This window comes from Mesoplodon bidens (assembly GCF_964165515.1).
Source record: "Mesoplodon bidens genome assembly, chromosome: 13".
NCBI lineage: Eukaryota > Metazoa > Chordata > Mammalia > Artiodactyla > Ziphiidae > Mesoplodon > Mesoplodon bidens.
In genome coordinates, this window is record NC_138169.1 from 70942547 (window position 1) to 70956613 (window position 14067).

At 40.0% G+C, this 14067-nt stretch overlaps 1 protein-coding gene across 18 annotated transcripts in view; it reads right to left on the bottom strand.

The window, feature by feature from the left end:
- Positions 1–9239: 9239 nt before the first annotated feature.
- TCF4 (transcription factor 4) overlaps positions 9240–14067 on the bottom strand; it is a 365613-nt gene continuing 360785 nt past the window's right edge. For all 18 annotated transcript variants that reach the window (XM_081252097.1, XM_081252104.1, XM_081252089.1 and 15 more), the window contains one exon: positions 9240–13877. The gene's annotated coding sequence lies outside the window, so the exon portion shown is untranslated. The remainder of the gene's footprint in view (positions 13878–14067) is intronic.

The following is a 14067-nucleotide window of genomic DNA, read 5'->3' on the forward strand; positions in this document are numbered from 1 at the left end:
GTATTATACTTCCTAATGGGCCACACTTTGTACCTTTGAGGACACCTAGAATTTGAGTCTGGTCTAGAAGCAAAAGAAGTGGTACAGGGCTTCCCTGGTGGCACAGTGGTTGGGAGTCCGCCTGCCAATTCAGGGGACACGGGTTCGTGCCCCGGTCTGGGAAGATCCCACATGCCGCCGAGCGGCTGGGCCCGTGAGCCATGGCCACTGAGGCTGCACGTCCGGAGCCTGTGCTCCGCAACGGGAGAGGCCACAACAGTGAGAGGCCCGTGTACCAAAAAAGAAAAAAAAAAAAAGTGGTACAGTTAGATTCTGAGGCTGAGCAGTGCCTTTAAGGCAACTTCCTCAAGAGAGGCCACTATAAGTTCTTCAGGCAAGAGATGACTAACCACCTCAGGCAGGGGTGGAAGAACAGCTTCTACTGCCCTGGAAGGCTTGGCAGAATTTAGGAGTTTAAAATCCCTAGCTTCATCAGAATGCCTCCATTCCCATAAGTCCTCATCCCAGTTTGCATGATCCCATCCCTTCCCAATCAATGCCCTAACCTTAACATAGGAGACACCTGACTATAGGTTGGAATTCAGTTTGCTTTGCAATTCAGTCACTTGCAAGATTAGACTTCTGTTTATTTTCAAATGAAACTGTTCAGCTACAGGAGAAAAATTTCTTTCAGGGCAGCAGCAGAAGCTTTCAGAACACTTATGTACACGTTGAGTTGGGAATTCAAAGCCTTTATTTCGTCATTTTCTTTTTCCCAAGTCCTGTAGTGCAGCTAGAAACAACCAACCAAATCCAGCGTATTCCTTATTTTGACTAAAATGTCCTATGCCGCCAACTACCTGGTTGTTTAGAGCCTTGCCTTCTACTGATACTTGGCCATGGGTATCTACAAGTGATCATTTGAGTAACAGCTTTGCCATTGTGTGCTATGGACTACCAGTGCCCCTTCTTGCTGGAAACAGGGTCATTAAAGCCTTTGAATCTAATCAGATCAGAGAACCAATTCCATAAAGTGCAGAACCAATTCATAGAACTCATCATTAATATTCTGTTTTTCTGGAACACTCTCAGGGGAGCTGATTAAGCCATTCTGTGTAAGCCCACTGCTCTTGAATCTGATGCTTTTAGTCCAATCCTGGCCACCAGTGGGAGGACAGATGTCACAGCCAGATTGCCTTCACAGCCATGATGCTTTCAGTCCACATGTCGGGTATCTTCCAGGCGAAGAGCAAGAACAGCTAGAATCTGTGTCATGAGCTGGAGATGCAGGTGGTCTGAACCCATGGCAGCTCTTGTCTCTAACTTCAATGGTGTGAATATTCTGCCATTAGATGCCTTCCTTATGCAACACCAAAACTACGGGGCTGCAGGGCTTCTAGAAGCCTGCAAACCTGACCCAATCATTTCTCTACTTAAATTCCTCAGTGGCTCCCCGTTGCCCACAGGACAGTCCAAATTCTTTATTGGTATCAAGACCCTCACCCACCTCCTGCTGTGCCCCCACCATTTACACCCTGTTCCTACTGTTAAGTTGTTCGGAATTGCTTGGTGTTCCAAGAACGGGATGTGCAGTATCACACTGTACCTTCAATTTTCTTCCTTACTTTTCCTGTATGGACATTTCTTTCTTGGTATCCAGTATTAATTTCAATTGTTATTTTCATTGTGAAGTTGTTTCTAGCAACATTCTTCTGCTTCCTTGGCCCCCAGTCCCTCTGCTAGGGGAAACCACTGACCAAAACTGCCTGCCCTGGCCAGGCAAGACAGTAACCTCTTGCATGAGTGATCTTGCAACAGGAGGTCCTGGTAAAGAACTCGGAACTAACAAGCTACCACCAACCGGAAGAATCAGGAAAGGTCAAAAGGAGAGAGGAGACACCAGTCCACAGGTCCTACCAACCTCCCAGGATCCTTCTCGCTGGAATCCATCTTGGCTGAGCAATGCGTGTACCACCAGGGAGAACCCTGAGTCAGAACGATTGGACGGAGACAACGTGGAAACTAACCCAATTACCCTAAAACCTGGGAATGCGAGCCACGTGGCAGAGCCGTTCTCCGGGGTTCCCTCACCCTGCTGCTCTCTGCCCAGGCACCCCTTCCCAAAAGTCTCTTGTTTCTTCAGCACGTGTGTCTCCTCGGAAAAGTCATTTCCTAATGTTAGGTAGGAGCTCACTCTCGGGCCCTGGAAGGGGACCCCCTTCCTGCAACACCTCTTCCGGGCTCTTAAACCACATCTGCACTATTGTACATTTCACTTCTTCCCACTCATGCTCCCCTCCACCCAAGATCATGACCCTCCCAGCCCAGCAGTCTTTCCCCAATTGTGTCTCTCCTCTCCCACCCAGCATCTCTCCTCCCAAGACTGTCACCTTCTTAGGGGAGGCTATACCTTGATCACTGTTGTACACCCAGCACGCACTCAGCAGGTGCTCATCAGAGGTTTGAGAAATATAAACATTGGATCTGTCTAGTTACAGGCTGCAGTGACCTATTAAAATCGCATGATAATGGGCCACCAAATTAAATATTTCTCTTGGAAAGTTCCCCGGGTAAATTGTGAGGAGACTTGTTTTCCTCCAGGCTGGGCCATTAGCTGTCTGCCCTCAGGCAATTCAGAAAGAGGAACTTGGAAATTGCTCCAAGTGCTGGCAGAAGGCATAAATGACCGCATCTTTATTAAATGCTTCTTGCACTGGGTGCTCCCGAGGATTAACTCTTCATGTTAACGTCTTTCACAAAGATGATACCCTTCTTTGGCCGGAGCCTGTGATCTCTGCTCTCCTGTATTTACTTTTGCTTCATTCTTTCCATTTTTTTCCTTTGGTTTAGGGCACTAAATGCACAATTTTGTGTCAGATATTCCTGCATTTAAATCTTATTTTGGTCAATTACTGGAAGCATGATCTTAGTAAGTCGATCTAATGCCTCTGGGCCTTGTGTTTCTCAAGAAATCTCATTGAATTATTGTGAAAATAAGTTACTTATTAATTCTAGCATCTACATCACATAGCAAATTTTGAAAGATTTCAGGATCGGAAGTCAGATGGCCTACCTTCCAATATCACCCCTCTGCCATTTACCCAACAGCTCCTTTCAGCCTCAATTCTTTCCTCTGTGATATGGCAATAATAATAACAACTAATACAATTCTGTGGATTAAATAAAATAAAACACAAACTGGTTTTAGAGGAGAGAAATATTACCTTTTATTATTTTTTATGCATTAGTTTATTGAGATATATGCTTTTTGATGTGTGTTATGGTCTAAAAGAAGTGCTCAGAAATTCCAGTCTCTTTTCATTTGTGCTTCTTTGTATGCTTTATACCTGCAAGAGATTTTAAGGTTCTTGCAGTAACAAGTTTGCTTTCTTCCCAGCACCCAACACAGTGGCTTTGATCTATGATCCCCAGATGTTATTAAACTGTTGGTTTTTGTTTGTTTGTTTGCTTGCTTGCTTGTTTTTAAGTTGATGGAATGATCTTAAGCAGAATCCAGACAATGGAAATGATGTGTGTTGGACTTAAAGAGAAGGGCCCCTGGGATGAGCGAAGGCTCAGGGGTTGGCAAGCTCTTGGGATGCCAGGTTGTATGGTGGGGGGACCGTCTACAGAAGCTGAGTACAGCAGAAGAACATCATTGGGGAGGGCGTGGCTGGCCTGCAATCCCACAAGTGGACCCATATTTTGAATTAGAAAGGATATCAGACATCCTGTAATCCAGCCAATGAATCCTTCCTAACTCCAGACAGCTGTGGGAGGGTGAAAAATCCATGGGCCTCGACATCAAATAGGCCTGGATTTGCCTCTGATGACATTGCCCTGGGTTACTTGCACTGACCACAGCCCCTGGAGCTTCACTTGTTCTCTTTCTAAGACATGGATGATAACACTGATTTCTTAGGTTTGCCATGAGGCTAAATTAATGTTTGTGGAAGTGCCGTCATTTTGGAACCAGAGCTGTCATTAGGTTGAGCCTCTGTTTGAACACATTCTTGATAGTATAGCTCTTTCTGTTTGCAGATTGTTCTAAGACTATTTAGGTAGGAGTTCCATTAACTGCAAGAGAAAATGGGAAGTCACAGTAGATTCTGGAAAGATGCACAGCATGACCAGATAATTCTTCCTGCCTATGAGGGAAGAATTGGGGGGAGGGGGCAAGAAGTTGCAAATAGAGGCCAATGCAGACTATGATTGGAGTATGGATGTATAAATATTTACATGCCATACAATCTCTGCGTAGTGCACTGACATTTTCTACGTGCCAACACTGGGTGAAGCACACCACGTACATTGTAGTATTTACGCCAAGATGTAGGTACTATTAGTCCTGTTTCACAGGTTAGGGTTAGGTTAAGTGGTTAGTTCAATAGCACATACCTTATAAGTAGTATTATGATGTAAAGGTTCTGACCAGTTAGCATATGCTTGTGGCAATGGGAAGGAAAGGCAAGCTTTTCTCACCTTATCGCTGTTAATGATTGTCAGTGTGACCTCAAAAGCCTTTCAGAGCAAGGCTTGGTAGAAATGAATAAAACAGGAAAGACAGCGTTGCCTCAGTCCACAGGCATCCAGACATCCTTGATTTACCACACTTTGTGTATCCATTCTTAACACTTTCTTGACTCAGAGGTCTGTACCTCTCACCAGCTAGAATGGTGTAGACACCAAATTGCATCTTTTTCATCCCTACAACTTTTCACCTCCTTCATGAAGACTTCCCATACTGAATCTTTTCCCTCCCTCCCTCTGGGTACCATCCTCCAGCATCCTTCCAATCATCAATGATACCCCAGCAGTCTTCACTTTAGGCCTACACTTCCCCTATTTATTATGTTTGTTCTGTTTCAGTCCCTTACACATGCCGTTGGGTTGTGAGCTTCTGGAAGACAAAAGTGTCATTGTGTTGACAGAATGGCATATTGCAAAGCATCCTTTGGGTAGGAGTCAGGACACTAGAGTTGTATGAACTGTGAGGATACAGCTGAGCTCAGGGCCGCACTCTCCTTCTCTGTAAAATCTGCAAGTGAGTCTAGATTCATTTTCAGGTCCTTGGAGTAGTCAAATGGAAGGCTGTGGTTGCTTTCATTCCTCCCCACCCACAGGGCTCTGCACAGGGGGACCTGGAATAATTCTGTAGACCAAAAAGTCAGCCACGGGTTTCCAGGTATTGTTTGGGAGATGGAAAGGTGATGACAGTTTGAAAGACGTACTTTCATGGTTGAAGCTACCAAAACTGCTCCTACCCGTCTACTTCTTTACTGTGCAGAAAGATGTGCCATTGTTTTAAATACATTATCTGTTCTGATGGTCAAAAAGCACCTCCTGCCTCAAGGTCACTTTTACAAATGTCCTGTCTGCTCCGGGACCCACCCCAGCGCCTCTCTCCACCACTCCCTATCTTGCTTTGTTCCTGCCTCATGGCAACTGCTGTTGGTCAGATAGCAGTTATCTTCTAACTGGACTTAAATGTAGGGATGGTTCCCTTCGAACTCCCTCGGTGCTTTTGACCTAATCGGCACTCAGCAATAAATTCCGTGATGAGTGAACCATGTATGATTCACTATTTAGACCATTCAATTTGTAGCTGTAGATCTCCCCTCATTCCCTTTCAGTTCCTTCCTGTCTTCTCTTTCCTGTTCAATACCTGTCCTCACAGAGGGAGGAATTTTTGAGAGAAGGCAATAAATGGGAAGAATTGTAAAAGGTGCGTCAGTTGATTTTTTACTGTAGTTCAGTTGGGCAGTGATTCACTTCGATAAGATCCCCAGACCATATGATGCTGTACAGACTCCAACAATGCTGCCTGTGCCAGCACTCAAAGTGAGCTAGACTACAGCAAAAAGAGGATCCTGGATTGGATTCCAGAACAGAAAAAGGATACGAGTGGAAAACTGGTGAAATTCAATTAAAGTACAGTCAGCCCTCTGTATCCGTGGATGCTGAACCTGTGGATACAGAGGGCCGACTGTACTCTGCCATTTCATATGAAGAACTTGAGCATCCACGGATTTGCATATCCAAAGGGCCTCCTGGAACTAATCCCCAGCGGATATCCAGGGATGACTGTACCAATGTTAATTTCTTAGTTTTGACAAATGTACCATGGTTATGCAACATTTTACCCTTCAGGGAAACTTGGTGAAGGGTATATGGGAATGCTGTATATTACCTTTGCAACTGTTCTGTAAATCTAAAATTATTCCAGAATAGAAAGTTTATTTTAGAAAAAGTGGGCCAGAGTGCACATTTTAGTTTGGCTAGCAGTCTCTGACTGCATGAACATTCTCACAACTAGTTATAGCTGAACAATTCGTAGAATAAGGTTGAAAATTAGAACTGCAGAGAAGTTCAGAAATGCTCCTGTAAAAAAAAAAAAAAATCCATGAAAAGGCAGTAGCAAAGATAAAAGCAAAACAAACAAAAAATGGAACTGAATGAAGCTGGGGGGCGGGGGCAGGATCATGTTAAAATGTGGAGTCAGACCTGTCATTCGGGGGAGGTGACCAGTACAGGGACTACTGGGCAGTCAGGATACTGGCTATTTGTTTTAGCTCTGAAGGCTGGAGCATGTCACATGGCCTTCACTTCCTCACCTTGAAAATGGCCTCACCCAACTCACAGATCAAGATTATGTAAAGTAAAAGAATTCCTCACAAAAATCAAGTTGTCCTATTCTTCAAAATTTGGTCATTTTTGCTCAAGAACAAAAGAGTTCCTCACGCGTGGGCTGGTCACCATCAGAAACCTCAAGCTGGCAGGTCTGATTCCGCATGAGCATTTTCACTTTGCACTTGGCAAGTTTCTGCTTCCTCTTGCAAGGCTGCTCATGCCAACACCAAAGCCATTTGACTTCTAAACATAGCGTAACAGATGTGAATGAGGATTGTATTATTTTTGGTATTACACAAAGGGCCTTTCTTTTACCCAGAAAAGCCAGACACCAGCCCAGTTCTGGTGAGGCTCAGCCATCTCGGTCAAGGTAAATGGGCTTGCTCTAGTTTTTCAAGCCCTGTAGCTTTAGTTACTGTATACTGGATATTCTTAACCCAGCATCCATGAACAAGCATCTCAAGTGTCTACGCCTAGACTCTAGAGGTTTATCAGCTCCTTAAAGTTGTATGTGATCTTGACCTTCATATATGTCCTTTTTTTTGTATGGAGTGGGTTCGTTTCTCTTCAAAGGGTCCACAACCCAAAAACGCTAAGAAGCCCTGCTTTAGAGCTACATCTTCCATAGCAAACCCCCTAAACTATGACACTTGCTGTATTTAGGTACAGTAATGGCTGGCTGCCTGATTTGGCTGTTTGGAACCCATAGAACCCACTGCAATTCTAGGGCTGCACCTTGAGGCACTCATGCTTGGAACTAGTGTTTTCTCCCAGCTGTGGCATTGAGTCTTCCTTTCCTGAAGACTTGAGGATTTTTGCTTGAGGCCACATTTGTTCAACAAAACTTCTCAATGTAAAGAATCCTTCAGGAATACCAAGGTGACTTTGGTTCTTCTTGTCCTTCTAGTCCTTTCCAAACTGACTAGCTTCTTTATAACCAAGCCATGACCAGTGAGCATGTAGCCTTGTAATTAGTTTGAAGGAGGAGCATGGCTTGTTGACTATGAGATCTTCTGGCTGGCAAAGCATTAACGGTCCCAAGTGCAATTTAAATGGATGATCCTGGGGTGATGTGAATATGAGAAACAGACTAGTTCTTTTTCTTGTTTGCATGCTTTCCTTTCAAGTGGCTTACAAATGAATGTTTTAGGCTGTTAGTCAAGAGAAAGGTGGTTTATAATTAAAGCCTAGTATAAAAACTTCACTGGGTCTTATATGAATGGATTCAATTATAAGACTAAAAACGATTGCCTGTTTCAGCTCCTTTGGATGGTCTTTCCCTCTTCATTTCTAACATTATTGGGATCTTCTTAACTTTTGGATACTACTTTAGTTTCTCCAGTGATTTAACTTCCCTTTGAAAAATGCACCAAAGTTAGAGTTTCATGTTTAATGTGGTCCTTTTAAATAAAACATAATGTTAATAGACTAGATAAGAGACACTGAAGTGGTGCCCAAGCTCATTTTCCCCCTTTTTAGTCATAGTGAGATGATCAAATATAATACTAAAAGACTAAATGCTTGTGGCTATTTTGTCTATATTTAAAACACACAGTAAGAACATAAGAACATCTCAAATCATTTAGAAGGAAAAAGGGCTTATCAACCAAAATCTTTGGAAATTTCATAAAATTTAAATGTCTGCAAACAATCCAACCAAAAAGAAAAAAAAAATCCCAACATTTGGCTAATGGAGGGCATTTCACATGTGACCCAAATGGCGTTATCACATTTTCCTTCAGGTAAACTAGTCACTAAACCCCATTAGAAAGAGTACAAGAGCGATATGAAGACATCCCCAAATACCACGTACTGGATTTAGAACATTCTGTGATGAAGCGCTTTTCTAACCACGGGCTTTCTTTCCATTGCATACATTACATTTCTAAAAAGCAATGTTGAAACAGCCTCCAAGTTTTGCAAAGGAGATTGATGTCCACTCTACAAAAGTATTAACTTACAGTACATAACACTGAATAATTTTAATCTGTACATTTTCCCCCTCCCATCATAGGTGACACGCATCGGTTGTACAAGTTCGAAGAAAGCCCATCTGGTTGTTTACACCTGGATTAATAGTCAACAGAGTCAACCAGAAGTACTGGGCTGGGTAGAGTTTGAGAAAGGATCAATACAGTGGAATATTAATTGTGGTTAACAATAGGCAGCTCTTCACAAAGCAATACAATAGATTTTTGACTGAAAAGATCTAGCTGAGGAGGTTCTGCCAATCGACCAACTGATCCAGAAGTTTAAGGCTGACTTGACTTAAGCAAGCTGCAGCCCAACCGAAAACACTGGTAACAATGGTGCAGTTCAAAGCTCTTCAAATGCATGGCTTCTGTGTTACATTAATTAGATTCCTTCAATTAGTTAATCCTCTAGACAGTTTTCTTTTTGTTTTGCATGCATCTCGTTCCATTTTCATTAAGGGCATCTCTTCCTTGGTCAGTCATGTGCTTTGCTTTTCAATTTGTTTTTGTGGGTTTTTTTTTTTTTTGGTATGTTTTGTTTGTTAAGCTGTCAATATCTCCAACACTTGCAAAATGAAATCTAGAGGTGGTTTTACTTACAGCAGAGAAGCAGAGCTATATGGACAATGCAAAATGAAATGAAACAAGTGTCAGAAACAGTTTATAAAAATGGCACATTTATTGCTACAGAACGGTCATGTACATGACTTCATCGAATAACTACAGATGGGAAACAGGTAATGGCCTAGACCAAGCTGGGTTTATTTTTGTCTTGAAGGAACTCCAGCACACAACCTGTTTAGACACTTCTACAAATCAGAAATACACCAAAAACATGAAAAAATCGAGGCACTCAGCCACACATTGAAAACAAGGTGTAACTGTTTATCTTTTTTTCTTTTTTTAAATGTTTTCCCTTTTTTTCTTTTTTTAACAATTTTTTTTTTAGTTTTTAATGCTGCAGCTATGTGTACAGTCGCAAAAAATTTCCCCGCTGCGACCTACAACTAAAAAAAAAACAAAAACAAAACAAAAAAAACAAAACAAACAAAAAAGCTACCATACAGTTTCATCTCAGTAACACATGGTAAAATAACATCTTTTAAATAGTAAAATAAAGTAACAAACTTTTACTCATAATGATTCCAAAAATCTACAAAGAAGAAATATTCAGAATCTGACAATTTTTTTGTAATATTCATGGTATAAAAGGATTGCTCCTGCGAAAAATAAGCCAAATATATTTTTTATTTTTAAATTTAGTTTTTTTCCTACTAGGGTGTACTACAGTCTATTTTATAGCAAAAAGAGCACTAGACAAACAAAGCTTTATAACAAAAAGCCAGGCACTGATACATGGTAAATCTCTGCTTTTTTTTTTTTCTTATCTTCACTTAATTGCATCACAAGTAACAAGAATGAAAAAGGCCACAGTTCATATATTTTCACCATTACATATGTCTATAATACTTGAAATGAGTATGGCAAAACCAGCACTGCACAAAGATGAGTCCACTTCAAGTCCCATGAGAAAGAGCATGTCTCTAAAGAAAAACAAACAGAACCAAAGCAAAATAAAAAGAGAGGCCTAAAGGCCTTGGTGCCCCATTGTGTTGGAATTCCTCATATTCCATCTTGACTTTTTTTTTTTGTTTCCAGTCAGCCAGCAGACTAAATTTTTGTGCTTGTTTATGCTGAAATCGTTTCATTCCTGACTCAAGTTCACTTTTGGACACAGATCATATTCTGCCTGTTGGATCCAAGACGAAAATCCTCTTAACCCCAAGTCTTGGTTCAACACCCTCCCGCCCCCCGCCCCCCATTCCCTCATCAAAATAAAGATCACAAATAAAAAAAAAAATCAAGAAATAGGAGAAAGCGAAAAACAAAAAGGAATCGGAAGACTGAATCAGAACCAGTTGCGTTACTGGGTGGACTGACAGTTGTATAAACATTAGTGTTCCTTGCAGCTACACAGAAGACAAATGGGAAAAATGTCTAGATGAACAGATCCCTATTCTGCATATTCATAAATTACTTGAATGTGGAGGTGGATCAACTGTTCCAAGTTGCTTTTAAAGTCCAAGTCTCTTAAACAGATCCCCAGCCTAAGTATCATCATATACATAGTGTAGTATGGACCCTTAGGAAATGTTTGTATAGTACTTTAATCCTAACTGTCTTCTGCTAAATTGCATTAGAAAATACAGCGCAGGATACCAATATCTTACCTGGGTTTGATAATTACAAAAGAACAAGAAAAAAAACACACTAAAAAGGCCACATTCCCTTTCATCTTTTTTTTTTTTCTTTTTAATGGGGATACAACCCAATGAATATGGATAGGTGCAGATGTTTCTCCACCAAGCAAAAAGTAGTGAGCAGCTTTTGGTGGCCGTTAGAAAGTTTTTCGCTTATTTCCAAAGGGAATTCCACAATAGAGGTATTACATGACTGATTAATGAATGCATCAAAGCTGGTGAACAATAAATTGCAGCTTTTACTCTGTTTGACTGAGAACAAAATATAAAGCACCAATTTAAAAAATAATCCAAGAACTACGATTTAATTTTTTTTTGCTTTGTTTACAGATTTGAAAAACTTTAAATCAGCTCTATGAAAGCACCTTGATGATAACGTGTATCAAAAGTGCCAATCTTAAAATGTACATCAATGCAGGGAGTGTTTCCAGTTCCCTAAAGAGTAAACACCATATTTTCTTCTATACACTTATCCTGAATGTGATCAGAGGATACCTGCTTCCTATATAATATTGTTCCTAGGGATACCCGCCTTGATAGAGTATACAAAATGAGTGCAGAATGTACCACTAAAAGGATATCTTCAACATACTGAGGGTACAAGTACACACGGTTTCCATTATTCAGGAGGAGGGGAGAGTATACAATATTGTCTTCCATGCCCTTCTTTGAGCCCCTTTGTTCATTCATTTTCACAGGGTAGCCTCAAAATAACTTTTCATGAAGTCTGATTTCTGCTATTCTAAGGTTTTAATCCACCTCCACATTTTAGGAACTTATCAACAAATCAAACAAAGTATTTTAGTTTTATCACTACTGAACATATTTACAGTTTTCAACACACACACAGCTAATCAAAATGTTTATGGGTTTGTAAAAGATGACCACGTGGTAACTATCTTATTTGTTCTTACATTTTCAGAAATGAACATAAAATTCAGATTCTTGTAGCTCACTATTTCATTTCAATGAGACGGTTTTTAAACCACACCGTTTAAAAAAAAAAAAGGAACAAAAACCGATACAATGTATTAAAACACATAATAACAAGAGTCTACATGTAAAAATATAACTTTTACGTACACAATTTCAAAATAATGATACGTTTGCCATTTGTTGCATAAAATTTACAAATGTATTTCATTACTATATAACTGGCAAAACAGGAGAACAGATGGAACATTTAGACCATTTCGATGGGTTTATGGCATTTACTCAGTGCTGATAGGTGGAAAAACTACTTGAACAAGGGATTTTTTTTCTTAATACATGCCAAGATTGTGTGGCTGTAAAAACAGAAATGAGTTAGAGACAAAAGGATGCTGACAAATACTTAACTAGGAGCACTATTTCTTTACTGCACTATACACCAAAGTCAATCATTATAAAGATTCACGATGGAAGTTGGTTCAATTGTGCCCAGACGTCAAAGCTAGCTATCTGATGAGTTGCTGTGCCATAGCTTGATCTATGTTTCTATCAAATACGTTAAGTATAAACTTCATTCATACTGGCCAGAGAAATACTGCACTACCCCTCCTCAAGAAAGTGCAACTTAATGCTTTAGGACTTATAAGGCTTGTTATAACGCTGCATGATGATTGAATATTGGCATTTTGTTTTTCAGACGAAGGAGGAGACAGTTAAGTCATCTGCATCTTAGTAAACCCATTTTGAAAAAAAAATCAAGAAAGCAACAAAATCAATCAGCTCTGTCACACTACTTGCAATTTTCTCATTGGATGGTCATTGAACTTCACTTGTTTTTTTTGTTTTTGTTTTTTTCCAAAAATCTGACCATGTATTCAGAAACACCTCACTGCACACTACTTCTGGCTACACATGTAGGTAACGCTTTAATCATTTTGTTAAATCACAGCCACTTTGATTATGTTATGTTTCCGATGATATAAACATTGGAAGGCACAGTGGTAACATTGTAGCATTCTAACCTTGTACCTCTGAAAATCCCAGAAGAGGGTCACAAACGCAACATTACAATTCAGACAAACTCTTTTTGCCATGTCTTGGTAATGCTGCTTGTTAATATCTACACATGATGTGACTTTTAAGTCCTGTGTTCCCAAAAGACTGAAGAAACAACTTTCTACTTATTTATGAATGAAAAGCAACATCAGGGTCAGCATTTCATCCTGCACTACCCCTCCGGAAGCAGAGTTGGCACTACAGGTTATGAGAACAAACCGGGGAAAGGGACAGAAATAAGACCAAAAAAAAAAAAAAAAAAAAAAAATCCATATTTACAGTAAAATCTTTCTTTTAAAAAAGTTAATCAGTACTATTTTTTTACAGGAGAAAAAAGTCTGAAACAAATGAACAAAAGCTTACCATAGTCACTAAATTTTTAATATATATTTATATATATATTTATATATATATTTGTCATAGGTCTATAAGATCCATCTGTTCCTCCTACCCTAAGGAATGGCTAATGTCATCACTTCGCTGTCATCAGGATGTTTGCTGGTTTTGTTACGAGGGCAGCCAAGCTTCCCTTATTCGATATCCGGTAATTATAAACACTAGCTGACTTGAATACCAACAAAAACGGTCATGTAGTTGTCTTCAGAAGTACACTTTTTCATTATTGCAAGTTTACAATTTTTTTAAATTAAATATTTTTTTTTCAGACTTACAAATTAATTATATATATTTTTTTTTTCCAAAAGAAGTTTAGGCACAAATGCATTGTTCCACAGTGTGGAAAGATTGCCATTCAGTCTCTGGGCTGCGTCTCAGCCTGCACGTACTGCTTTGAACATTCTGAATGATATGTTAAAGAGAGTCATCCCCCAAGTTGCACTTTTTTTCTTTCTTTTTTTTTTTTGTTTGTTTTTCGGTTTTTTGATCATTGGGAATGCTGAAACCTCTTGCGTCTGCGATTCGTAACTACTCAGACTTGTCTTATATTACAAAAAAAGGGGTTAAGGACAAGTGTTTATGTGGGTTTAAGATAATACAGCTGTTAAGGAAGTGGTCTCTTGTATTAATGAAGCAATGTGGCAACTTGGACCTGAGAAAGAAGAGAGAAAGATGAATTAATACGTTTATAACAGAAAAAAGGAAAGCTTTTATTTTTAAACTTTTTTTTTTTTCTTCCCAAGGGGGAAAAAAAATCTGTGCAATTGGGTCAAATATGGCTTTCACGGCTGATGCCTTGGTGAGGGTAACAAAGGGAAGCTTTCAGAAATGGCTGGAAACAA